Raw genomic sequence first — 26,597 nt, 5'->3', positions numbered from 1 at the left:
GGATCCCTAATGGTTGACTGGTTCCTTTGTTAAAAGCCAACAGATTCTGGGTAACAGGCACAAGTGGTGGCGAACCGAGCGCTTGCCAAGCAGTATAGGAAAGGATACTCACAGATGCACCTTAATCTATAATAGTTCCAGATAGAATCATATTACAAACATGTACTATGATCTGGAAAGGCACATAAGAAGGAAGATGACATCCTACCAGTCGATTCCAATCAAAGGAAGTGACCAGACTACTTGGAGGGGGTACCATAGAAACGAGAGAATTAACACCTTGAGTTACAAGAGCGGGAGGATTTTCCTCCTATCTTGATGGAACAAGAGGACTGCACCCAAGCTCATTAGAATATGAAGAAATGAAAATAACCTGAGTCGTATCATATTCACTCTCTTCGGGAAAGGTATGATTAACTGAAGGTGAAATTGGGTCAAATGTTTCCTCGACCTGTGATGGGTGAGGTGTAGACTCATTGGATTCACATTCAGAGAAAGTGGGTTTGACCAATGGTTGATTTGGGTCAGTCACTTTATCAACTAGTGTAGGATTAAGGGAGAGTCTCTTGTAAGCAGATGGAAGTCACTGCGGTGAAGTAGGATGGTTATCCAACACTTTTTTGGCTTCATCTAGGTAGGGACAAAGGTGAATGGGGCGATTCCCTTCACATAACCTACAGGGAAACTTAACTTTACCCTTATTTCCATTAACTTTACTACCACTAGTTGATGGTGTGTCACTAGCATGATCTCCAGAAGTTGATGACATAGGATGATGTGAACGGGAAGACCATTCTTGTAAGATCTGAGGAATACCAGGAAAATTTCGAAGAAGATGGTCTCCCGCAAAATGTTTGCATGGATATCGAACTTTGTGAGGCTTGACGGACGGTTTCTCATCGGATGTTGCACTCAAAGAAATGGTTGCTTGGTTGCCCCTCTGCTGAATTTGCTTCTTCTTCTTCTTCTTCCATTTCTTCTTCTTCTTAGCCACCTGGTTAATAGTACCAATACTTTCACCAAGCAAAGAGGAAGAAGGGGAGGAAGAAACAACTGAGGAAGAAGGCAAAGGGTCAACTTTAGGATCAACTAGAGGTTGATTTTGTCCAGTTGGAGGAGTACTCGATTGCAGAGAAATCACGAAATTTTGAACCAAGGAGGTTGAAAAAAACCATACTGGGAAGCCAATGGTAAGTCTCAGTAGGGATAATGTAGCCATATAAGGAGCACCAATATTTCCAAAAGGAGGAAAACGACTAGGATTCCCATCAAAAGGAATTCCTTGATCAGTGGACTTTGAATTTGTCGCCATATGTTTCAACCTAATATCAACTAAGGAGTGAGCGTGGAGGATGTTATCCATGGTCAATTAATTTTATTTTAATCAAAGTAACATAACAAAACAAAAGAGGGATAATCTAGGCAAAAGGTTTACCAAGCAACTGTGAACTGTAGAATACCTCCCAGCGAACCGAGAAGTACGAGCAGGCAATCTCCTCGAATGCTATGTTCAGTGTATCACAGTGTACAAGGCAGTCGACTCGATTACCTAAGGATGGATAAAAACCTAGTGTTGTCCTCCCATATATACCCGAAGGTACATGGAGGCCCAGTCCGTATAAGCACTGTCTAATGCAAAACTGCACAGTGAGAGCATTCCCATATACTTTATGTACTGTAACACCGCCCTATATACCTGAAGGTACATGGACGAGCTACGATATACTCATGTACATGGAATGAGGTATCACACTCGGGATGTATTGCAGACAAGTTAGCAACAACTGCTATGTTTTACGACGCCGGAACACGTCTCTATTCTAGACCTCTAAATGTTTTTCGTTAGGGGACAATGCTCCATTAGGTAAATTCAGATAAATTTTAAGTTGATCTATTTTAGAATTTTCCTTTCAAGGTTCACCATGTGATGTATGTTTGCAATTCCTAAAATGAAACTAATATGATAAGCATTATTTTTGTTCAATTGAACAATGAAAACCTTAGCTAGTAGGGATAGAGCAATCAGATATTTGACAAAGAGCAAAGAGCACATCTATTGCAATTTCCCTAGCTATCCCTTTCAAGAATTCACAAACTACATTATGAATGAAGCAAGTTTTTCTTTTCGAATCCCTTAATGTTATGATGAACAAAGAGGAAACTAATGCACATACAACCAATCAATCTTTTTATAAGAACGAAGGCTTTACGACAATTCAATTTCGAAGGAAAAGAAGACTTTTATGACACTTTCTTTCAAACAAAGATTAATAAATTATATTATAACTTTGACTATAGAATGATAATGACAATGAAAACATTTAAGAAACATTAATCAATCAAGTCAAAGTAGGGCTGGAAAGAGGAAATACAAGTTGATTTGAGAGACATACTACAATCATTGATCTTTCAACAAGCATAAACAAAAGGAAATTTGGAGAAAAGACCCAATCCAAAGGTGAAAATTTCCCCTAAGGTGGATCAGCGCAGGTCAAAGAGGGCCTAACTGTGTTGTAGAGCACTATCTCTCACTCAAGGGTGCTCTGTAGAGCACAGTCCCCTGACCAAGCCTGCGCTGATTCTTGAGAGGCCACTCAAGGGTCATCTAACCTCAATTTTTGGACCAAAAAACACTTCAAAAAAGCTAAAATAAGATCAATGAAGGTAAGCAAAGCCTACTAGAATGTCCTAGGACGTGGATAAGCTACTTGGAATGATGATCGTTCCCCATCGGAGTCGCTAATTTGTTTTGGAGAATTTGCTATCTACGGATAAATACTAATTCCCTAGATAAGTAGCCATATCTAGGACAACAGTTTAAAGCACTTTAGCCTTTTCCTATAAGCAATAGATAAGAAAAAGAAGATGAGAAGAGCTACTTGTAGTTCCACTTTCCTCTTGTCTCCTTTGTATCGATCCTGTCGCTCCTTCCCATACTTAACACACTTGAGAAGTACCTGTAAACATCAACAGAAGACAAAGAACAGATAAAAGCAAAAGATCTATTGAATACAAGAATGGAATCAGATACATTTCACACATATAAGTATCATATAATAATACAAACATATGGAAAAATGTTCAAATACTTTATTGAATAGAAGAAGGAATTGCAACCATCAAGTTTGATTCGAAGTCACTCCTCCAGCTTTGGTTCCATCCACATCACATCATAAGCATGACAATCCAGCAACATAACGACACTTACAATAGTCTCAATTCTCAAACTACCATTATCTCCTTACAATTATCAAAGTCCAGCCCATGATCAGTTAGATGAGTGGTCAATTTATAAGGAGATGAAGGAGGTTTTTTCATAAATGGTGGTATTGAATGGCCTTCCATACTTAGAATTAGTTCCATGGAGGAAGGGATGAGAGGATAGGATGCATCTTAACTCATTCCTCATCCATGTTCGAGCTCATAGGAGTTGATAAGTGAGGGAACCTTCTAGATGACTCCAAAAGATAAGAATATTCCCCAGACCTTATGTGAATTTCACTCAAACTCGCCCAGCACAGGTGAAAGGAAGCCTAAGTGCTCTGCACAGCACCCTGGCATGGACTTAACTGCTCTGCAGCGCACCCTTACATGGGCCTACTTGCGCTAGTCCCTCTAGAGGTCATTTCAGGATGTCTTCATGTCATGAAACTGTCCGAGAAGGAGGCATTCAAAGGGGTGACTTGTTTAGGGCATTGTCGTGGCGGAAAAAGTCGTTTGTGCGGACACAACTGACCTCCCTAGGAGTCTAAACTCTCTAGCGACAAACAAGACAAAATGGAGTGATCTTTCTCTAAATATACCTTTTAAAACATGAAAACTACAAGTGTTTAGGCTTACCTTATTCCAAAACGCTGTTGTTGTAGTCCGTCCTTGCCGATCCGGATGAGCTCCTCCTTCAAGTCAATTCCTGCAACCACAAACAATCAAACAATTACCAAGCACTTGCATTTCATATAATAAAACATATATTCAACATGCAGACCAAGGAACACATGAAATAACTCATTAACACAAGCTATTGAGAAAAATAAACCAGTTTGTATTAATAACGAAACAAAGAAACTCTTACAACCTGGCCTTGGTGTTGTGCAAGTTCCTCCCAGGGTCCATCAAGGGTTTTCCTCTACTTTGACAAAGCTCACCCACTTCCAAGTAGAATCAAGCAAAGACAATCTCTCCTCACAAGGTTCTAAATGGGAGTCCTAATTCCTGCAGCATTTACCCAAAGAAAATGTATAGCTCCAACCTCCCCTCCCTCTGGCTCAATGTCTTTATTTATAGTGCTGTAAAGAGGTTATTCAGGTCCACCATCAATGGGATAATCCCCCTCTTTGGGTGGGATAGCTCCCTTATTGATGGGATAAGTTCCCCCTTAATAGAGATACATGAACCAACTGGAGGCGCATCCAATTCATCAAACCGACCTCTAGAAAGTTCTAGAAGTAACCACAAGTAACTTTTTTAAGATGAAACTCGCGCATTTTGCCTTTTACAGAAGGACGCACCTGTCCCTTAACATACAGAGCGTCCAAGGACGCACCTTTTGTGAACATGGTCAGCGTCCCCGCAGGTAAGGCTAGAGAGAACCTGCGACCCCAGAGATAAACATATTTTTTACAAGACTTTCTCTCTTCTTTGAGTTTGAGATGGATAACAGAGGCATAAGACTTGCCTAAGAGGGTAGCATGACTGTTGATTTGAGCCATACTAACTGTAAGTAGTCATGGTGACATTTTTTAGTGTAACAGATTGCCCCCTAAAGTGCGAAGCCTGGAATAGATTAGGGTTTTGTAATTCTAGGAAGGGTGAAGCGCTTTATCATTTCAAGGATTGTCTTGTGGATGGCCTGGTTGGAACCTGCAATTTTCAACACAAAATACATGGATAAGATTATATCATCACTGAGGTAGGCATTCCCATACTCAGATTCAAAACTTTAACTAATGGACTAACTATTCTGATACAGGAATGATCTTGCAGTACATCATTTTTATAGACTTTTGTAGACACAGTATGGACGCAGCCATCTGTTTATGATTAGTCTACATAGATAATGAATACAAAACTCCTCGCAGCCTGGATGGTAGAAACTAGATCCAGGGTCTTCACTTCTACTTCCCGAATTGGTACGATTCTAGCCATGTGATTAAATGATTCGATGTCGAACATGTTAGAAACCACTTGATTACCAGTCGATGATGTAAACTGTTAACAAGCGTGAGAGAAACCACCAGTAATGTCAATGGTTCTCAAAGTACCAAGCACAACCCGTGAAATGTGAATAGATGTTTTGATGTCGAACACTTCACGGAATCCTTTGATCGAAAGTCAATGATGTAAACTGACGTCAAAGGCGAGAAACCTGCCATTGATGCATGCAGACTTCAAGGTACTGTCGATTCCTAAGTCATCTTTCTAGATAATGTGTCGATGTCGATAGAAAGCGACCCGTTGCAGGCAAGCCCGCAACACGAAATCATTGTTCAAGTTGAAGAAATGTTGCTGTAAGGACTGACTCAGGGATGGTCAAATGGATGACAAGTATTTTGCAGATGAAAGTTTTTGCTTGCAGACCTCTTGAACACATAACGACACGACAGATGGCTTGGTGACGAATAACTCAAAGTTAATCCCCGAAACCCGGTTAAAGACTTTCAAAGTGGTTTGGTCAACTGTGAGGTAAAAGATTTCCCAACCCAGGTGAATGAAAAGTGTCGTGTTCAAGAGTGGTAATAAAGTTTCTTTGAGACAAAAGGTAACAAATAGGTTCATTCTTCTCTCTTTTCCCCCACCATTTCTGGCAAGTACCTCTTTATTTTTAACAAGCTTGAGGAGGATAACATATGCTTGATTATAAGCTCATCCTTCGGACGAGTCCAACCTAGTTTAAATTCGAACCCTAGGAAGGAGTGGTTCGTTCCTGTTTGTAATTGAACAGGTCCTTTACTGTAAAAGTTTAACGAGCCCAGTATAGGAGAAACTCGGCGTTTTTCATTTTTAGAGAGTCTGAAAAAACAAAGGAGACTCCACGTTGAACTTTTTCGTATATTTGTGTCCCTCAAGCCCGAAAAAGTATAAAATAATACCTGGGGGAACCGCTTGATCTTGCGACCAAGGAGTACTTTCATAATAGTGTCGTTGACCTGAAAAGTAAAAAGCGATCAAGGACACGTCGTTTTATTTCCTTATCGAGTTTGAAACGACAAAAACCCGGCAATCTTTTCCTGATTTTGCGGTCAGAAAAGAGCTAAAAGGGGACCGTCTTTTAATTCCGTTTTAACGAGTGTAAAAGAAACGCTCGGCGATCTTTTCATGTTTTAGGAGTCAGAAAAGGGCTTAAAAGATGACTCTGATATTTTGTTTGTGAAAAATTACAATTTCCCTCGAAATCCCTTTGTCCTGCACAAAAGCGACACATTACTCATACCTGTTTAAAATAGGCAAAAATACATCGAAAAACATCTTTTCATGGTAAAAAATGAACTAATTCATCCAAAAAACCTATAAAAAGACCTTTTACCATGTCATTTTTACCGTTTGACTTTGAGGTTGAAAAAGGAGCTTTTGACAAGAAACTTCCCGTGGTCGCTGCGGAAAATCTGACCGTCGGAATCGAACGCCGTCTCATCCAGGTATTTTACACATCCTACTCTGCATTTCTATCCGTTTAGAATTAATTTTTAGGTCTTAGTTTCATTTTTTGGGGGGGTTTTGGTTTTGGAATGCGCCTCTCGGCGGACGCAGGTGCCCTTCGGGTGACCTGCGTCCCCCGACTTTTTCTCATACGGGAAAACGGTCGGAAGACGCAGCCCGCCTTCAGGCCAGCTGCGTCCGGGCGCCCTGTGCTACAAAGCCGGGGTGCGTCTTCCGAGAAGTGCGCATTTCAAAACCCCAACTCCCTCAAAAAACCACCAAAAATTCCCAAATCAATTTCTAATTGCTATTTTTGATATGCAGGGCATTAATCATGTTAGACTGGAGAGAAAGAGAGCATGTAGAGGAAGATGAAGCTGCAATAAATCATCAACCTTCCCTGGATGCCCTAAGAGCATGCGGATTATACAAATATTGGACCATACCGGGCATGAGGGGCCAGGTAAGATTCTTGGAATGGCTGGTTGAGCGATGGAACGTTCAAGAACAATGCTTTTACATAGGAGGGCACCAGCTCGAGATAGAGCCCTCGGATGTATACTTTCTCACTGGCTTGCCAAACAGAGGTGAGCAACTCAGTCTTGCGGGGACTAGGCCGGGTGGCCAATCCCTTGATAGTCTCCGCGAGGATTGGTGCACACGTGGGGCTCACCATTCAAAAGGCATAGAGATAAAACACATCACTCTACCGGAACTCAAAGTCATAGCGTTCACGGTTACCAGAATTTGCGGCGCGGCCGCTTTACACATTGCTTCCGGATCCCAAATGCGGATGGCAATTGACTGTTACCAAGGCACCATTTTCAACTGGTGTGAAGCTGTGTCGGCTCATATGAAGAGCCAACTGACCAAGGCAAAGAACGGACGACTAAAGACTTTTGGATATGGGCCTATAGTCGTGAGCTTTGCCTTGGAGAGAGTTCCAATGCTGATCCCTCAGCAACTCACTGTTGATATCTTGGGTCCTCGGGAGCCAAAGCTGATACGATGGGTTGCGGTGATGGCCCGGCATCCTGACGAGGGTGCGACAGTGGTTCGATTCTCAGATAGTTACTTTCACTGGTTAGAGGACCAGGTTTTTTCGATACAGGACTTTCCGTATGCCGGAATGGATTTCAGAGGTGATCCGGACATGGTTCTTCCACAGGGAGAACAATGGGACGACAGAGGTACTTTTATTTTCACAAGTTTTCTAATTATGTATTTTTTATTTTTCATATATATCGTCTCAAAACTAACAGTAAAATTTTCAAAATGCAGATGTTGGTCCACAGCGTCCAGCCAACCTCCGGCCTTTTGATAGACTACATCCAGCTGCACCGGTACCGGCCCCACAGGACGCGGCTGCAGAAGTACTAGCTGAGTTGGAGCATGATCTAGAGCGTCTCACGGCAGATATACCTGAGACTACTATGGACGACATTCCTATCAGGCTTCAGCGCTTCGTAGTCGCGGTCCCTGGACCGTTTAGGAGATTTTTGCGTAAGGTAGCCCGCGCAGTGGTGTCATACAGAGAGCACCACCAGTGATTGACTAGTCACTTTTGTAGTCACATGTGACATTTTGACTTTTTGTACTATCATTTTGCCGATCATAAGGTGTTTTCAACCTATGATCGAAGACGATGTATATATTTTTTGACACACTTCTATCTATATATATCACTATTACCGGCTTATCTTGTTTAACATATGTGATGAAATGTTTTTAAATTTACTTGCATGATTATCGTAAATGTCTGTCCAACATTCGAGAAGCAATTGCATCTGCTAATGTATTCAAAGACCTTGGAATATGTTGATATTCAATGTAATCAAATTCACGTTCCAAGAGACGCACTCTCAAAAACAACCTTAATAACACAGGATTTCTAATGGCATAAACTCTATTAAGCTGTAATACAACAAGTTCAGAATCTAACCTCACTATCAAACGTCGAATTCCAAATGAAATAGATTCGGATAATAATTCAACCACTGCACTGTATTCTGCAATGTTGTTCGTTGTTTGACCGAGGCTTACCCCATGCATAGAAACTAACTCGTCAGAGGGCGAATAGATAACCCAAGCTGCGGAAGAGATATTCCGTGTACTACGACAAGCACCATCAGCAAATCCAATGTATGTTTGGAGAGGCGTCGACATCTGCAATATCAAGAGTAAAACCAAGATAAGCCAGAATAACGACGAAAAACCACACTCTCTAAGCTAAGCACACTGACTAAACTAACACACTTGCTAGCTAGAAAGAAAATCTAACCTATCTAAAAATTTCTCCATACCCATCATTTAAGCATAATACCTCTTTAGGTAAAGTCCATTTCTGGGTTTACCCAAAGAGTCCCCATCAAAATCAACTAGCTCATAAGCCCCTTTTGCTAGCTTTCGCTTTACAATGTAGGGCCCATGCCACATGGGAACGAATTTTCCGGCACCTAGCTTATCGTTAGCTTGATCATATAATAGTACTAGGTCTCCTTCCGAAAAACTTCGAGGGGTTACATTTCTATCATACTGAGCTTTCATTCGTTTCGCGTGAGTCTCGATTGCCAATGTAGCGTCACGTCGAGTCTCATCTAATTTAGCCAAGTACAATAAACGTTTCTCCTCTTCGGAAGTAGCTGGAAGTAATTCGACAGCCATTTGAAGTGATGGGATTTCGCATTCAATGGGTAACACAGCTTCTAAGCCATAAACTAGCTGGAAAGGAGTGAACCCTGTTGAATTTTTCACTGAGGTTCGGTATGCCCATAGCGCTGAAAATAACATGTTGTGCCAATTCGACCGATGAACACCAATGGTTCGTCGGATCATGATAACTAGAACTTTGTTGATAGACTCAACCAAACCGTTGGCTTGCGGATAATAAGGAGTAGAGCTATCGTGGCGCAAACCAAGCTGGCTTGTAAGCTCAGTCATCATGACATTTCGAAAATGGCTCCCATGGTCAGTAATGATTGCTTGTGGGACACCAAACCTAGTTATGATATGATTGAATACGAAAACTGCAGCTGTTTTGCCGCTTGCGTCGAATGTAGGCATCGCCTCGGCCCACTTAGTAAAATAATCAACCGCAAGGATGATATACGCATGCCCCCCGGCCGAGTGAGGGTTACAAGTAATAAAGTCGATACCCCATTTGGCGAATGGACCAACGGCAATTATAGGGTGGAGAGGAGCAGGTGGAGCGCGCATCTTGCGATCAAACACTTGACAGTTGTGGCACTTCCTGACTGCAATGATACAATCTTTAAACATAGACGGCCAGAAATAGCCAGCGCGCAACACCTTCTGAGCTGTGGCATACCCAGACATATGACCGCCACATGCTCCAGAGTGACAATCATTCAAAACCCTCTCAGCCTCTTCGTGAGTTAAACAACGTCGAAAAACTAAGTCTGCCCCCCGGCGATAAAGTGTATCTCCAATAATTTTGTATGGCTGGGATTGAAACCGAATTTTTCGACGTTCCGCTTTGGAAGCTTCAGGCCGAAAGGTTTGGGTTTGGAGATAGATGATTATATCCCCGTACCACGGATCTACAGTACTGATAAGAAACAAAGATTCGTCCGCAATGGACTCCTCTGCCACAGTCTCTGTGTCAGCACTCGGGAAATCACACATCAATTCCGCAAAAACTAAGGATTTCTTAGACTTGGACTTCTCGAACTCCAAGTCGAACTCTTGCAGGATAACAATCCATTTAGAGTACTTGCCCCCTAGCAGTTGTTTTGTCAAAATATAAATCATAGGGTTGCAATCCGAAATAACTGTAGTTTTGCGGAGAAGAATGTAGTGACGGAAACGCTGGACAGCTTGAACGGCTGCCAGGGCCAATTTCTCCACATGCGAATATTTTAGCTCAGTTGGATTCAAGGTCCTACTAAGATAATATATCACATGCTCCGCTCCGAATTCATCTTCTTGAACTAACACCATTCCAATGGTGGAATGCGAAGCTGCGAGGTATAAGAAGTAGTCCTGGTTGTAGTTGGGAGGATGCAATAACGGTGCATGGGTCAACGCGTGTTTAAGTGCATCAAAAGATTGTTGGGCAATCTCGTCCCAAAAGAATTGTGCGTTCTGTTTCAACAACCGTGTAAAACCTTTAGTGACCTCGGCGTAGTTTGGGATGAATCGGCGTAAAAAGTTCGCTTTCCCTTGCAAACTTTGGAGTTGGCGCAAACTCGAAGGAGGAGGCAATTTGATGATAGCCTCGACTTTCGAGGGATCGACGCGAATGCCGGCTTTTGAAACAACAAATCCCAGCAATCGACCTGTTTCTATACAGAAAACACACTTGTGGGGATTCAACCGAATTCGATAATGCCTACACCTCATAAAGATTGCTCGTAGGTGGACAAGGTGATCAGCTCGATGTAAAGAATGAGCAGGCAAATCATCGAGATAGGGTTGCACAATGTGCTTGATGTCATGAAATGCATAAGACATCGCCCGTTGAAAAGTGGCCCCGGCATTCTTAAGCCCAAAAGGTAATTTGCAATAAGCAAATGTCCCCCATGGACAAATGAATGCCGTTTTTGGTTGGTCGGCAGGTAGAATATTGATTTGATTATAGCCCGAAAAACCATCCATGAAGGAAAACATTTCACTTCCGGCACAATCATCAATAATTTGATCGATATAAGGCGTAGGATAGTTGTCTTTTGGACAAGCTCGATTTATATCCCTATAGTCGATACAGATTCTTATTGTTCCTTGTTTCTTGTTGACCGGAACAATATTCGATACCCAATCCGTTAACGGGATCGGATAAATGAAACCTGCTTTCAACAGCTTTTCGACTTCTGCTTTAATCGCAGCCGCTTTTCGAGGGTGAATCTGACGCAACCGTTGCCGGACGGGTTTAGCATCCGGGTAGGTCTTTATTTCATGAACAACAATGGCAGGATCAATTCCCGGCATTTCCTCGTAAGACCAGGCAAACACGTCGCGGAATTCTTGGAATAGGGCCTTGTAAGTTTGGATTTCTTCTTCAGTACATGCGGCACCTATATGAATGTTTTCCTCGATTCCGGGCTTCACTGAAATATCAATGGGAATAGTACGAGAAATATTCCCTAAATTCAGCTCTGAATCAGAATGTTTCGTTGGATCCTGAGCGTCTTTGACATATTCAGCGGTAAAGATAGATGAAAAATCATTTTCAAATGCATCATCCTTAGGTAAAAACGAAGATCTGTGATGGAGATCTTCCCATGGTAGATCGTCTACACTTAGGATTTCGCGAAGTTGTTCGTCAGATGACACGACTTCGGGAAACGTTATCCGTTCTAAGGGTGAGGTGAAAAGTGACTCTTCACTGACCACATTCATTTGGTCGACTTCGGTTGAATGAAAGTCGGTAAAAGACATGAGAGCTTCATAAGCAATTTCATATGGACTCAAAGGCATAACATCACCGAGTGAGTCTATCTCAGAGTCAGATGGGACAACCAAGGATCATCATAAATAATGTTTTCTGATGTAATCATATGAATGGTTGCAAACGAAGGATCTGCGTTGAGTGGAGGGAGAGGAAAAGTTCCCAGTAAACCGGAATCCTTAACTAAACCTACACCAACGTCCCTATAAGGGATTGTCGTTTTACCAACATGCTGGATACTCTCTGAAGAGGCTGGGTCGGATGAAAAGTATGTCAGCTGATCAATAGTCACGATCTTACCGTTATGTGGAAACTTAATTACTCTGAAGACCGATGAAACGACCGCTGTCATAGCATATGACCAACTTCGACCCAAAAGAAGGTTGTAGTCTAGAGGGGCATCAACCACTTCCACATCCAGACTAACGGTTTTACCTTCAACCCCTATAGGCAATTCTTGTAGAATACCAAACGGACGGAACCCACGGCCATCAAAGGCCTTAAGGATGGTGGGGGATTGGTTCAACGAAGGAGAACCAAGCGATCTCCAACATTGAATCGACATAATACACGTAGAAGCTCCCTCATCAATCACAGTCCGATGAATAGGCCTGTTTTTGACTATCACTGGAATTTGGAAAGCCATTTGATGGGGGAGACGTGGTGTACTATTTTCTAGATCAAAGATCATTAGGTTCGGGTCCTGAACATCGACAGCTCCGATAGCCGACAAAAGCAATTTTCGTTGTGCTGGACATGATTGCAGCACTTCGAGTGCCGACATTGCTGAAGGTGAAACAGCTAAGTCCTCAACAATGTTGTAATTCTGGGCTGCTCTCGCATGTGGATTGAAAGCAGACCTTCGAAGTACACCCTTGGCGGGCGGCTTAATCACTAAGTCTGGGTTAGGTTTTTCGATCTGTAGTGGATCGGAACCAGGAGCTGAGGTTGATGGGTTAGAGTGAGAAGATTCTGCTTCCTTACCATCAACAGGAGCCTTACTACCATAATCTTGCGATCGAGTCGCAATCCTCACATGAGACATCATCAAAATGGGTTCTTCACTGGCATTCGAAGAAGAACCTATCATCTTATTCTCCTGCTCTGGAAATGGATTCTTTAACACAGCAGGAGTGGGAGAACCTTTGACTATTTTCACAACCTCGGCCCGATGAGGGCAATCTCTCGTAAAATGATCCTCTTCACAAATAAGACAAGGATATCGAGGTTTGCGTTTTTCGTCATTGGTTTCCGACTTTTCAGTTTTCTCCTTTGGAGCCTTGTCTGCTTTAGCCTTCTTCTTTCCTTTCTTCTTTCCACCGTTTTTTGATTTGGCCGTAGATGACTCTACAGCGTGAATGTCGGCGGTAAGTTCAGGAGGAGAAGACTCTCCTGTCGGAGAATCAGGCAAAGTGATAATTGGAGTATTGGAGGCCTTGGAAGACTTCTTCTTACTCTTCGTAGTCACGATACCAATCATACCATCAGCGGCATGAGATCCCGAAGGAGCAGCAGCGATTTGATTCGACTTTGGAAGATCCGGAATCTTCTCGTGTAACGTACCCGACTGAGTGTAAACTAAGTCAAGGTATTGTGCCTGAGCAATGACTTGCTCCTCAGTAACTACTCCGGCCTTAGCTACATCTTCAGTAATCTTCGGTAATAATGATTTGACAAACCATTCAGCTAAGATTTGGTCCGGGATAAAAACTTTCACTAATCTCCTTCGACGTCTCCACTCATGAATGTGATCAGAAATATACGTGGACGTCGATTGTTTTAGTGAAGTTAATAACTCCGTACCGTTATCGTATCTGACCGGCAACTGAAAGTGAGTTAAGAACGAGGTAGCTAACTGGCTAAAGTTGTAAAAAGAGGCCCGTGGTAACTCAATGTACCACTTGGCCGCGAGACCAATGAGTGTACGCTGGAAAAGACGTAAGCGGATGGAATCATCTGAGATAGAATTTGAAGCACACCAGAGGTGGTAAGTCATCACATGATTGGACGGATCCTCTCCAGACTTACCTTCGAACTTGGGTATATCGCTGGGCAACTTATTTGGCATTGGCGGCCAGAACTGAAGATATTGAATTGGATCGTTCGTTAGGCGCGTCAAGTCGGGTAAATCTAAAGTTGCAATAAACGGTAACTGCCGGTTAGGATCTCTAAAACTCTGGGTCACAATACCAGCCCCAGGAGGAGGATATCCAGGATAACTAGGAACAGGAGTCGCATTTGGGATATTATATCCTCCTGGAAAACCAGGATTAACCGGACCGTACTGGGGTTGTTGAGGTTGTTGATAAGTGTACCCAGGATACGGTTGATACTGGTAAACCGGTTGTTGGACAGCTTGCCCAGGTTGGTACTGTCCCTGGTACGGAGGTTGAACAAATTGAGGTTGAGTAGTAACAACCGTACTTATACCAGGCTGACCTACAGGCATCTGGACCGTGGTTTGAATCGTAGATCCAGACAACGGTAAAGATGTCTGAGGTGTGGTAACAGGGACAGTAGAAACTGGAGCCGTCGATACTCCAGAAGTAAGTATGGTAGATGTAGCGGTAGTTGCAGCAGCCGTTTGAGATGGAGTACTAGGTGCAATTGGCGGCTGAGTAACTACCGAAGTTACAGAAGTTTGAACATTGGCTGGACAGGTTGCGGTTGCTGGGTTGGACCAGAAACTACGGGTTGTCCAGCTTGAGGAACCATCTGTACACTTGGCTGCAACACCTGTTGACCCTGTGAGGGATCCCACACTAACATTCCAGGGTATTGACCCGTAACAGGTTGAGGATACTGAGATCCATAACCAGATTGAGGGTAGGATTGATAATTGTAAGGTGCAGTTCCCATACTTGGAACATATGACTGACCTTGAGGTGGTTGATAACCTTGACTTGAGTATTGACCTTGAGGTTGATAACCTTGAGGTAAATACTGATACTGGGGTTGACCTTGACCTTGAGGTTGGTATCCTTGAGGTTGATAACTTTGGGGTTGATACCCTTGAGGTTGCCATCCTTGAGGTTGATATTGATACTGAGGTTGACCTTGGGGTACATATTGAGGCTGAGGTTGACCTTGAGGTAAGTATTGCACCATAGGTACATACTGACTTTGAGGTTGCCCCCCAGACACAATTTGTGTACCTTGAGGTTGCCCCCCAGGCGTTAACTGCGGTTGCCCCCCAGGCGGTAATTGGCCACCTTGAGGTTGGGAAACGGGAACTGAACCTGACATCATGTAAATGTCTCCTACACCCAATGGTATATTACCACTGTTTCCAGCAAATAACCCATGATCAATGGGTTGAGGAGATGCCCCCGCAAAGGTACCAGAAAGTGACTGATACCCAGTGGGAACAGAAGGACCGCCGTGTAAAAAAGATTCAGGACTTTGTGTAAACACGGACGACTGACCAGACATATTTACAGGAGTATGAATACCTCCAGGTGGAAAAGGAGTACGAGGTGTAGAAAAACCTACTGAGTTGTCTAAAAAATTGGTTAACGCAAGGTACCAAGAAGTACTTCTAGGAGGACTGTAAAAGATGGATTCACGCTCCCTTAGATCAATAGTAAGTTGACCTTCAAGGTGAGAGACACCTATATCTTCTTCTGGAGCAAGTTCTTCTATAGCAATCAAACCAGAAGGAAGATTTTCGGTGATAATTCTTTCTATTCTCGGTGAATCAGGAACACTAGAAGTTGGAGTAACAGGTTCGGAAATTTCAGGTTCTTCGCCTGTTTCACTGGCAGATGAAAAACTACCAGCAAGCTCGGAAACTGTAACAGTTTCGGGATTGTAACCTGTTTCTAAACTTTGGTAATCTGGATGGACTACCAAGGAAGATTCTCCTTCTTCAGGTGAACCTACTCTACTGTCACTAGGAGGAGTTACAAGGACCTTTAACCCTTCTAAATGACCCGGAATGTCTTCAGGAGATTCACCCCGCGATTTACGGAGTTTTCTTAACAAATCTATTCCGGTAACAATCTCAGGAGACTTGCCCCGAAGTCTACGGGACTGTCTCGGTAATTCCGCCACAATTAAAGATTTTTAACTACAACACACGAAAACAAAGTAAAAATTTCAAATCAAACCACCTAAAGTCTTCTAAAGAAGCAAACAAATTTGAAGCACACGCCTAAATAATCTAGAGCGTCAAACCACACACAAACAGTAGTCTTCCGGACCAAAAGCGCTAGTTGGTGATTAGGCCCAACCTCGCAGGATTCAGTACAGAAATGGCGGGTGGAACAGTTACCCCGGCAACCTGCTTAATGAATAGACCGGCACAAGTTCCTCCACTTTAACCGTCTCGAAGTGAAGTGAACCCCCCAGAAAATCCAAGTGAGTATAACCGACGTCTGCTCCAGGTACAGTGGGACCTTCCCTCCACCGTCACCTCGGTAGAACCCTAAAGATTATGGTCACTAAAGTTACCAATCACAACAATTACACCTGGGGGAACAGTCTAAACTCCGACAGCACGCAAGGGCAGAGTAACAAGCTCAATCCCCTTACCGGCTCCTTGACAACAATCCAAGGTTTACCGATAAGTGACCCCTGGCTCCTCGACAATGGTTAATCCGAGGTTTACCGTTTGTAATACGTACTGTCTGGCGTCGTTCCCAACGAGGGAGGAATGATCCCCTCACTGGTTCGGACACGAGCTCGTGCTTCTCCTTTAAGAGGAGCTTTCCCAGAGTATAACTGAAACAATTGGATTTAATCTACTCAAGATAAACTATCTGTTTGGTTTTGTAGTCTTGGAGAGTTAAGTACTCACCTACTCCAAGACCCTAGCCTAAGCTATGTTGGTGTTTCAGAGCCCTAGAAAAATAAAAATTACTAGATTGATTTTAATTTAAGCGTTACTTTTAAGGTTGTTTCTTAAGTCAAAAGGTGATGGAAGTGAAACCAGTGGTGTGTTGACTCGACTCGAAACCACTACAAAATGCACCTAGAATGATTTACCCACTACTTTACTTTTTCGATGAATTGCTTAACTAAAAAGTTGAGAGAATGCAATCTTTATAAAAGCAACTTCTTAATTGAAGACAATCAAAGAAACAATTCGTTTGTCTTTTCCAAGCATAAAAACATGACCGCTCTTTACATGCACGAAAAAACTCTTTTTCTCTTTCAAAAACAAAAAGCTACTTGAAACAAGACTTTTTAAAGAAGATGTTTTTGTATTTTTCTTTTAATAAAGCAAATAAATCTAATATAACCAAAAATCAATCTTAACAACTATTAAAATCTATGAAAATGCACTCATAAGCAAACTAAAAGGTAAATTTACTCTAAGCAATCTTAACGAGGCCAAAACCAACAATGATTATTCTAAGGTGTTTTACTTGATCACAATCAAATCAAGGACTAGCTTATTGCAGAACCAAAAACTAGTCAAAACAAAACTCTAATCTTTTTGTTCTTTTGTAAAATGGAAATCAACACTTTATAAACAAGTAATTCGAAATTTGACCCAAAACAACTTAAATGGCAAGCTGCTCACACAAGGAGACTTTACGACAGGCCCGACTTCTAAGAAGGCTGACTAACCAGAGAGATCTAAGGCTGGACAACTTTCTACCGTCAAAGTCACTACAGGACCTATTGAAAAATCAAACCCTAGGCCTAAACTTCGTTGAAATCCACTAAAACACTCAAAGCTCACAAAACAAGTTCAGGTGAAAATTCTTGACAGGGTACTAAAGGATCTGGGCAGAAAACACTAAGAAAAATCAAAATCTAAAAGCAATTAAAGCAAAAAATGGAATTTTCCTAAATTTTACAGGAAGACGCAGGCAACCCGTTATAACAGGTGCGGGCCCGCTCTGTGCAAACGGCAACAGCGCGTCCAAAGACGCACTGTGCAGTACTCAGAGGGTGCGTCCTTCTGGAAAAGTTGAGAAAAACCAAATCTAACTAAATCTAAAGCTAAGCCACCCAAATACTAATTCTCACAGTCAAAAACCAGAAAATAAAAGTGATTTTCACAGAGCAAAGTTCACACAAAGGAAAAGACTCTCTCATTAATGGATTCCCCAGTGGAGTCGCCAATTTGTCGTGGCGGAAAAAGTCGTTTGTGCGGACACAACTGACCTCCCTAGGAGTCTAAACTCTCTAGCGACAAACAAGACAAAATGGAGTGATCTTTCTCTAAATATACCTTTTAAAACATGAAAACTACAAGTGTTTAGGCTTACCTTATTCCAAAACGCTGTTGTTGTAGTCCGTCCTTGCCGATCCGGATGAGCTCCTCCTTCAAGTCAATTCCTGCAACCACAAACAATCAAACAATTACCAAGCACTTGCATTTCATATAATAAAACATATATTCAACATGCAGACCAAGGAACACATGAAATAACTCATTAACACAAGCTATTGAGAAAAATAAACCAGTTTGTATTAATAACGAAACAAAGAAACTCTTACAACCTGGCCTTGGTGTTGTGCAAGTTCCTCCCAGGGTCCATCAAGGGTTTTCCTCTACTTTGACAAAGCTCACCCACTTCCAAGTAGAATCAAGCAAAGACAATCTCTCCTCACAAGGTTCTAAATGGGAGTCCTAATTCCTGCAGCATTTACCCAAAGAAAATGTATAGCTCCAACCTCCCCTCCCTCTGGCTCAATGTCTTTATTTATAGTGCTGTAAAGAGGTTATTCAGGTCCACCATCAATGGGATAATCCCCCTCTTTGGGTGGGATAGCTCCCTTATTGATGGGATAAGTTCCCCCTTAATAGAGATACATGAACCAACTGGAGGCGCATCCAATTCATCAAACCGACCTCTAGAAAGTTCTAGAAGTAACCACAAGTAACTTTTTTAAGATGAAACTCGCGCATTTTGCCTTTTACAGAAGGACGCACCTGTCCCTTAACATACAGAGCGTCCAAAGACGCACCTTTTGTGAACATGGTCAGCGTCCCCGCAGGTAAGGCTAGAGAGAACCTGCGACCCCAGAGATAAACATATTTTTTACAAGACTTTCTCTCTTCTTTGAGTTTGAGATGGATAACAGAGGCATAAGACTTGCCTAAGAGGGTAGCATGACTGTTGATTTGAGCCATACTAACTGTAAGTGGTCATGGTGACATTTTTTAGTGTAACAGGCATGTAGCAATTGAAATTAGGATTTGATGAGCCCTAAAACACTGATCTGGATGACGGGATTGATGTGCCCAAATGGATCTGTAACATGGGGTCCCCTGGGTCAGTTTTGGGGAAAAAAGCCCAAGTTTTGATGTATAAAATATAAAGTCTCCGCAAATTGTGGTCGCGGAGCGCATAGATAGTTAAAGAGTCATAAAGGGTTTTACCCTTCTTTATGTAAGTTAAGTCGGCTTTTTGAGGATCTACCCATGGTCCACAGACCATGGGATTGTATAAATAGGTGTGTCTTAGGATGTCTAACACAAGTAAGAGAATATGAATACGAATGTAATGGGTCAATAGAAGGAAGATCATAGAAGTCTTAGAGTAGAAGGAGGGCTTTCCAGTTGTGTGTGCAGAGGCTTAGAGTAGAGTCTGCAATTGAGTGCACAGACCCCTGCAGCTGAGTGTGCGGACCCCTGCAGCTGAGTGCGCATAGAAGTTTTGAGTCTGTAAGCTGAACTGAATATTAATAAAGAAGATTGTTGCATAAATACCCGTGTTTATCTCTTTACTTCTGTTTTATATGAATGTGCTTTATTTTGTGGTGGGTTTATGAAATAATGATCTATTGATGTGTGACTTTACACGATTTATATTGCTATATGAACGTAATTGGTGTTAACTGTTTACACAAAGATTACCTTGTTGTATGTTAAAGTTATCGAACACTTAGGCCGATCTGAGTAATTGCTGGGTTAAGAGTAATATTTGATGCATGTAAGTAGCTGATTAGCCTGTTCAAGGTCCGTGGAAGCTAGTCGTAGACCTTCGCGGAGGTCTAGAGGTCGATTCAAGGAAGTTATACCGATATTCCTTTAATGCTTACCAATCTGCATGAAGGCAAATTTAGGGCATAAAACAACATCACGCTGATCTCTGGGTGCGGAAACTTGGTTCCAACATCCCCCCATACTACTTCAGGTGAGACTTCAGTCTGCGCTTCGTGGATTGATGCCGAAAGGGCCAATAGTTTAGGGATTTGTTTTGCGCAATTAACTATGAACCTGGGTTAGGACCCACTAAGCCAACAAATGGTTCTGTTGCATGGATTGAGATTTGCATAAAGAGATGAGTGATGTCGCATCAATGGAATTCGACAAAGAAAGAAATTGTGAAGTGGTTGGATAGAAATATCCACGAATTCGCAGCGCAAGAGAACAGAAATCCGTGCCTGAAAAAAGAACAATGGTTGGATAGGTATCTATAGACAGAAATACATGAAATCTTCTTCTACACCTTCCTCATAGAACTATATGAGTGGATCGCTAAATTGGCAGATGACCAAGGAAGGTGGATGCTTGACGGTCCAATAGTGTGGACCCCAGAGCTAGTGCGAAGGTTGGAATCCTCTGAAGATAAGATCGCGCGTGTTGTCGATCACTAGCTTGATTGAGTCATAGGAGGATTTGTGACAGAATTCGTGGTCGATACCTCAGTCAGCTACTGTGAAGCAGAGCGACGCTTTTTCAAAGGACCGAAATCTTTGAATACTTGGATTAAAATGCTCTTGTGTGAAAATCGGGTTATGCCACTGCCTTGATGTTTGGATCTACGCGAAGTGGACGATTCTTTAGAAATCAGGAGAGAGCAGGTCCTGAATACATCCCATTGATAGAACCTCCTTCGAGTGACTACGAGGGAGCAGTCGTTGTACAATTCATAAAGCAGGGTTTTTCGTGAATGCCTCATCCTCCCACACCACCACCACCTCCGCCACCATTCAATATGTCGAATACCATGAAGTTGCCCATTTTCAAGGGCTTGGGAAGTGAGGACCCAGATCAGTTTTGGTTCATCACAAAGGATGTATGGATGACACAGAGTATTACGAATGATCATATAAAGAAGGCACAGTTGGTTACTGCTCTACAAGATCACACATTGACATAGTATATTAAGTACTGCACCGATAACCCATTGGCATCGTTAGTAGATACTCAGACTGCTATGAATAAGGAATTCGGTAGGCCCAAGTTTGAATCGCAATCAGTCGTTGGATTCAAGGAAATCATGATGAGGCCTGGTGAAACACCCTGGGAGTTGGATCAGAGACTAAAGTTCCAGATTCATGAAGCTAACATGAATCTCATAGATAGCCAACACCGCGAATGGTTTTTAGCCACGCTCTTGCCCCACCTATGGGTTGCTTTATCGCAGCAAAATATAGGAACCCAGGCGGAAGCCCTGGAAATTGCGATGAGATTACATGAAACACCTATTCAAAACGTAGCTTTAGGAGTTCAGCAGATTCATGCAGAGTTGCAGAACCTCTGCTTGGAGTTGCAAAGCTTGAAGAAGGAAAAACATGCTCAGCCAGAGGTGCATGAAGAAGTCTGGAGCCTAAAATGTAAAAGCCAGGAGCATGATAAAGATCATTGCCTTGTGTTCGCGAATTATATTGTAGGGGGAGGGCGAATGCCCCTGAGATAGGAGGCTGTCTCAAGACAAAGTACAGGGCCCGCGCTGTGGTGCACTATCTGTCACGTAGCTGGAAAACATGTAACAAAAAATTGTCACTTGCTACAAAAATTTGTACAAATGCCACAACAGTTATTTTGCAATTTTTGTAAATCAGTGGGCCACGATGAGCGTAACTGTTGTAGCTATGAATTGATGATGGAAAGAACGCCCGTGTATCGAATGCAAACATAAACTTGGCCTCTGAATCAAGGCGTTGGGGGAACGCGGAGAGGATATCAGGGGTGCGGACGAGGCCGAGGAGGAGGATGACCTGGTAAAGGTTGAGGACAAGTTATTTGCTACAATTGCGGAGTTCCAGGACACTACGCACGAAAATGTATGAGCCAGACGTGACCATCGTGCCGGTATTTCACTCAGTTTGACCACGAGATAGAAGAATGCCCTATAATGATAGTTAAGATGCAAGAGAAGAAGGAACAACCTCAGCATCCTACCCAAAATTTACAGATGATGAGATCCGAGCCTCGCGAGGAGGATCCCAATGTGAATATTGTGCTACAAAGTGGAATGATGACTGGTGATGATAAAGGAAAGCAACATGAATAAAGTGAGTGGGTTCATAAGGCTCCAGAAAAGGAGGTTGGGTTTGATCTAGAGTGTGCAAAGGAAACGTTCATGGAAGCAAAGAAAATATTCGTTGAGGCCTTTACCTAAGGAAGTTAGTACAAGCTATCTGAAGAAGTTGACCCCTCCATGCTTGATACTTTATTGGAGACTTGTATGAAGATGCTGCGTGACAACAAGGCCGTGAAAGGGCTACAAGAATTGATAAATAAGTGTGCTGGTAAGGAAGGTGCTCCTGAAGGACACCACGCAGTCAAAAAGATAGGCAAACACAAGACGAGAATAGGGTGCGAGATGAGGCTTACTGCGCAAATAGGAGACTATGAGATGGATCAAGTTATTTTGGATCTGGGGTCAGATGTGAATGTTTTTCCTAAATAGACATGGGAAAGAATGGGGAGACCTGCGCTGCAGTGGTCTCCAATTCAATTGAGAATGGAAAATCAACAGAAGATTATCCCTATGGGGAGATTGCATGGAGTGACCATAGATATAGAAGGTGCGAGCGCGTTGGATGATTTTGAAGTAATAGAGATTGTTGATGACAACAATCCATACCCCACGCTCCTGGGAATTGATTGGGCTATCGACATGAATGGGGTAATCAATTTGAAGAAGCAGACAATGTCATTTGAAAGGAAATCGCTCTACATAGTAGTACCATTGGACCCTGTAGAAGGACCGCGCTACACTGAACCAGTCTGCAATTATGAGGAGACCGATGATGACTTAGATCAAATCTATAAGATAACAACACAAGATCAAGACTGGGTTAATCTGACAGCCGATGGACGAATCGCATGGGACCGCAAAAGCTCCTGCACCTCAGATTCAGAGGAAGAATTGAAGCACTGGCAGAATAGGTTTCACGAAGTATCTACGCTGTGCTATAATATGATGACTAAATCGTTGCACTATGTCATTGAAGGTAAGAAATTTACCTTATTATGACCGCTTGATTGATGTAGATAAATTTTTGGATGCATTTGAAAGGCAATTACCGAGAAGTATTGCTTCCAAGCACTGGATTTGGCGCTGCACGCTACGCCTGCATGGTGGTGGGGTATGCATAAAGACAATTTTGATGAATGGCGTGAGTACAGAAGAATGATGAGATTGCGGTTTGGTTGCCCGAAAGTTCGGCTAACTGAAAAATACGATGGAAGAAATGATCCACGCGATCATTTAGCAAAATGGACTAAGGTCTATGGAACGGAGCCGCAGCCAGAGTGGGTGCATATTTTCTGTCACACTTTGGACATCATTCCTATGAATTGGTACCTGGAAACAGAGCTTTGCCATGGTACTGTGGAGTGGGACATCTTAAGAGAAGGATTTTTTATGACCTTCAGCTTTGAGGATGGGTTCGAAAGCATCGACGAAGCACTGTAGGAGGTTAAGGCAGCAATCTTCAGAATACTGCAGGATCCTTTAGAATTGATTCAACCATATTGGAGCACCTAGCTGCGCCATGCGCTGGAGTGCTATAATGTGACCACTGAAGAAGATGATGAGGATCCAAGGAATATTAACATCCAGAGGCCGAAGGCCACCATGAAGTTGAGGGACCATAGATAGAGAATCCAGACATCACCGCACCATTGAAGACTAGACAAGTGAACATTGGCACAGAGGCGGAGCCGAAATTTGCGAAGATTGGAGATTACTGGGATGATGCCATAGTAGATAAGGTCACTGAGTTGCTCCACGAGTATTAGGATTTGTTCCCTAGAAAATTTTTAGACCTGAAAGGTATCATAGGATACCTGGGTGTAATGAAAATAACTTTGAAACCAGACGCGAATCCTGTTAAGAAAAGGCCATATCGCCTTAATCCCAAATACAAGGAAAAGGTCTGCTTGGAGTTGGACAAGATGCTTGCAGCAGGTATTATTGAACCGGTGGAGGAATATGATTGGGTGAGTCCAATGGTAGTTCAAGAAAAGAAGCAAAAGGATGAAATAAGGATTTGCGTAGATCTCAGGAAGCTTAACGATGCTTGCATTCATGATCCTTTTCCAACTCTGTTCACAGATGAAGTACTGGATAATGTTGGAGGGTAGGAGGCCTACTCATTCACTAATGGGTTCTCTGGATACCATCAGATTAAGATCACACTAGAAGATAAGAGTAAGACCACCTTCGCGACAGAGTGGGGATGTTTCTAGTATATAGTGATGCCTTTTGGACTTAAGAATGCGCCGACGATCTTCTCGCGTGTAGTCATTGCGGCGTTCAAAGAATTTATTCACAAGTTCTTGGAGGTATATTTTGATGATTGGATAGTGTTTGGGATAGTGAAGCTCCATGTCGCCAGCTTGCGCTTGATGTTGGATACATGCCGAAGGTATCGGATTGCGCCAAAACATGAAGAAATGCTTGTTCTGCGTCCCTTTTGGAATCTTGTTGGGTCATGTGGTGTGCAAACAAGGATTAATAGTGGACACTGCTAAGATTGCCGCCATAATTAATTTGGAGGCGCTAAGAAGTGTTAAATAGTTACATGCAACACTGGGCCACATTGGGTATTATCGGAAGTTCATCAAAAGTTATGCTTCGATTACCGCACCTATGGAAAATCTACAAAAGAAGGACGCTACATTCTTTCAGGATGAAGAATGTCAGTGCAGCCAGGATGTATCGAAGGAGATAATGGCCACTGCGCCAATCCTAGTCTTCCCAAATTGGAAGAAGGAATTTCACGTGCATGTGGATGCTTCATGTATTGTGCTAGGAGCAGTATTGACACAGGCTGACGAAGGAGAGATGGATCATCCTATAATGTTTTCAAGCAGGAATTTGTTAAAAGCATAAAATAACTATTCAATGACAGAGCGTGAAGGGTTGGATATGGTGTACGTGCTCTAGAAATTCAGACATTACCTACTAGGAAAACATTTCAAGATGTACACAAACCATTCTGCATTGAAGTATCTAGTTAATAAGCCTATGTTGGGGGGAAAATATGCAGGTGCATACTGTTGTTTCAAGAATATGATTTTGAAGTAATTGTGAAGCCAGGAAGATTGAACGTAGGACCAGACCATCTGTCGCGCATTGAAATAGGAGAAGAACCTACTAATTTGGATGAAGGGTTTCCTGACCACAACTCTTCACGGTGCACGTAACAGATAATCATTTTGCAGATAATATCCACTTTTTGACTACAGGGACGGCTCCAAAAGGATATACCAATTAACAGAAGAAAGAATTGGTGGTGCGCACAACAGATTTCTCTGTAATTGTAGGGCATTTGTATAAGATGGGATCAGACGAGATACTTCGACATTACGAGCCTAATTTTTAACAAAATAGTATCCTCACTGAATCTCATAAAGGAGCTACGGAAGGGCATTATGCAGGAAAATCAACAACGCAAAAGATTTTGTGCTCTAGGTTGTGGTGGCCAATGCTGCATAAGGATTCTAAAGCCTATTGTAGGGCATGTGATGTGTGTCAGAGAACAGGCAGGCCATCACGGAGGGATGAATTGTCTCTGAATCCACAAGTATTATTGCAGCCTTTTGAGAAGTGGGCAATTGATTTTGTAGGACCGATTCAGCCTCTAGGTAAGAAGACAAGTGCGTGGTATATCATCACTACAACTGAATATTTGACTAGATGGGTGAAGGAACACTTGTGAAGGACTCTACAGGGGCAAAAAAATGATTTTTTTATTTGAATATGTGTTGACTAGGTTTGGTTTCTCGAAGATTTTGATGAGTAAACGCGGTACGCATTTTCTCAATGAAATGATCAGCGCGCTGACAAAATAGTTCTAGGTTTACCATCAGAAGAGTACGCCATATCACCCTCAGGCCAATGGAATGGTTGAGGCTTTTAATAAGATATTGGAAAATGCACTGACGAAGGTTTACAACACGCAACAGAATTATTGGGACGTGCACGTGCCAACAATGTTATGGGCTTACAGAACTACGTGTAAAAAGCTTACTGGTTAGACTCCTTTTAGGTTGGTCTATGGCGTGGAAGTTTTCATGCGCATTTTCTCAATGAAACGATCAGCGCGCTGACAGAAGAGTTCTAGATTTACCATCAGAAGAGTACGCCATATCACCCTCAAGCCAATGGAATGGTTGAGACTTTTAATAAGATATTGGAAAATGCGCTGACGAAGGTTTGCAACACGCAATAGAATTATTGGGACGTGCACGTGCCAACAATGTTATGGGCTTATAGAACTACGTGTAAAAAGCTTATTGGTCAGACTCCTTTTAGGTTGGTCTATGGCATGGAAGTTTTCATGCCTATGGAGTATATCGTGCCTAGTCTATGCATCGCGGATTTCACAAGAATGGCGAACTGTGGAGCCT

At 42.5% G+C, this 26,597-nt stretch overlaps 1 pseudogene; it reads right to left on the bottom strand.

The window, feature by feature from the left end:
• LOC149237688 (3-ketoacyl-CoA thiolase 2, peroxisomal-like) overlaps positions 1–26,336 on the bottom strand; it is a 105,191-nt pseudogene extending 78,855 nt beyond the window's left edge.
• Between the last annotated feature and the right edge of the window lie 261 nt (positions 26,337–26,597).

Source organism: Pinus tabuliformis, chromosome 8 (assembly GCF_031772625.1).
Source record: "Pinus tabuliformis cultivar Carrire ecotype Pingquan chromosome 8, CPIR1, whole genome shotgun sequence".
Taxonomy (NCBI): Eukaryota; Viridiplantae; Streptophyta; class Pinopsida; order Pinales; family Pinaceae; genus Pinus; species Pinus tabuliformis.
The sequence above is the reverse complement of the archived record's forward strand: the minus strand, read 5'-3'. Positions and strand labels throughout refer to the sequence as shown.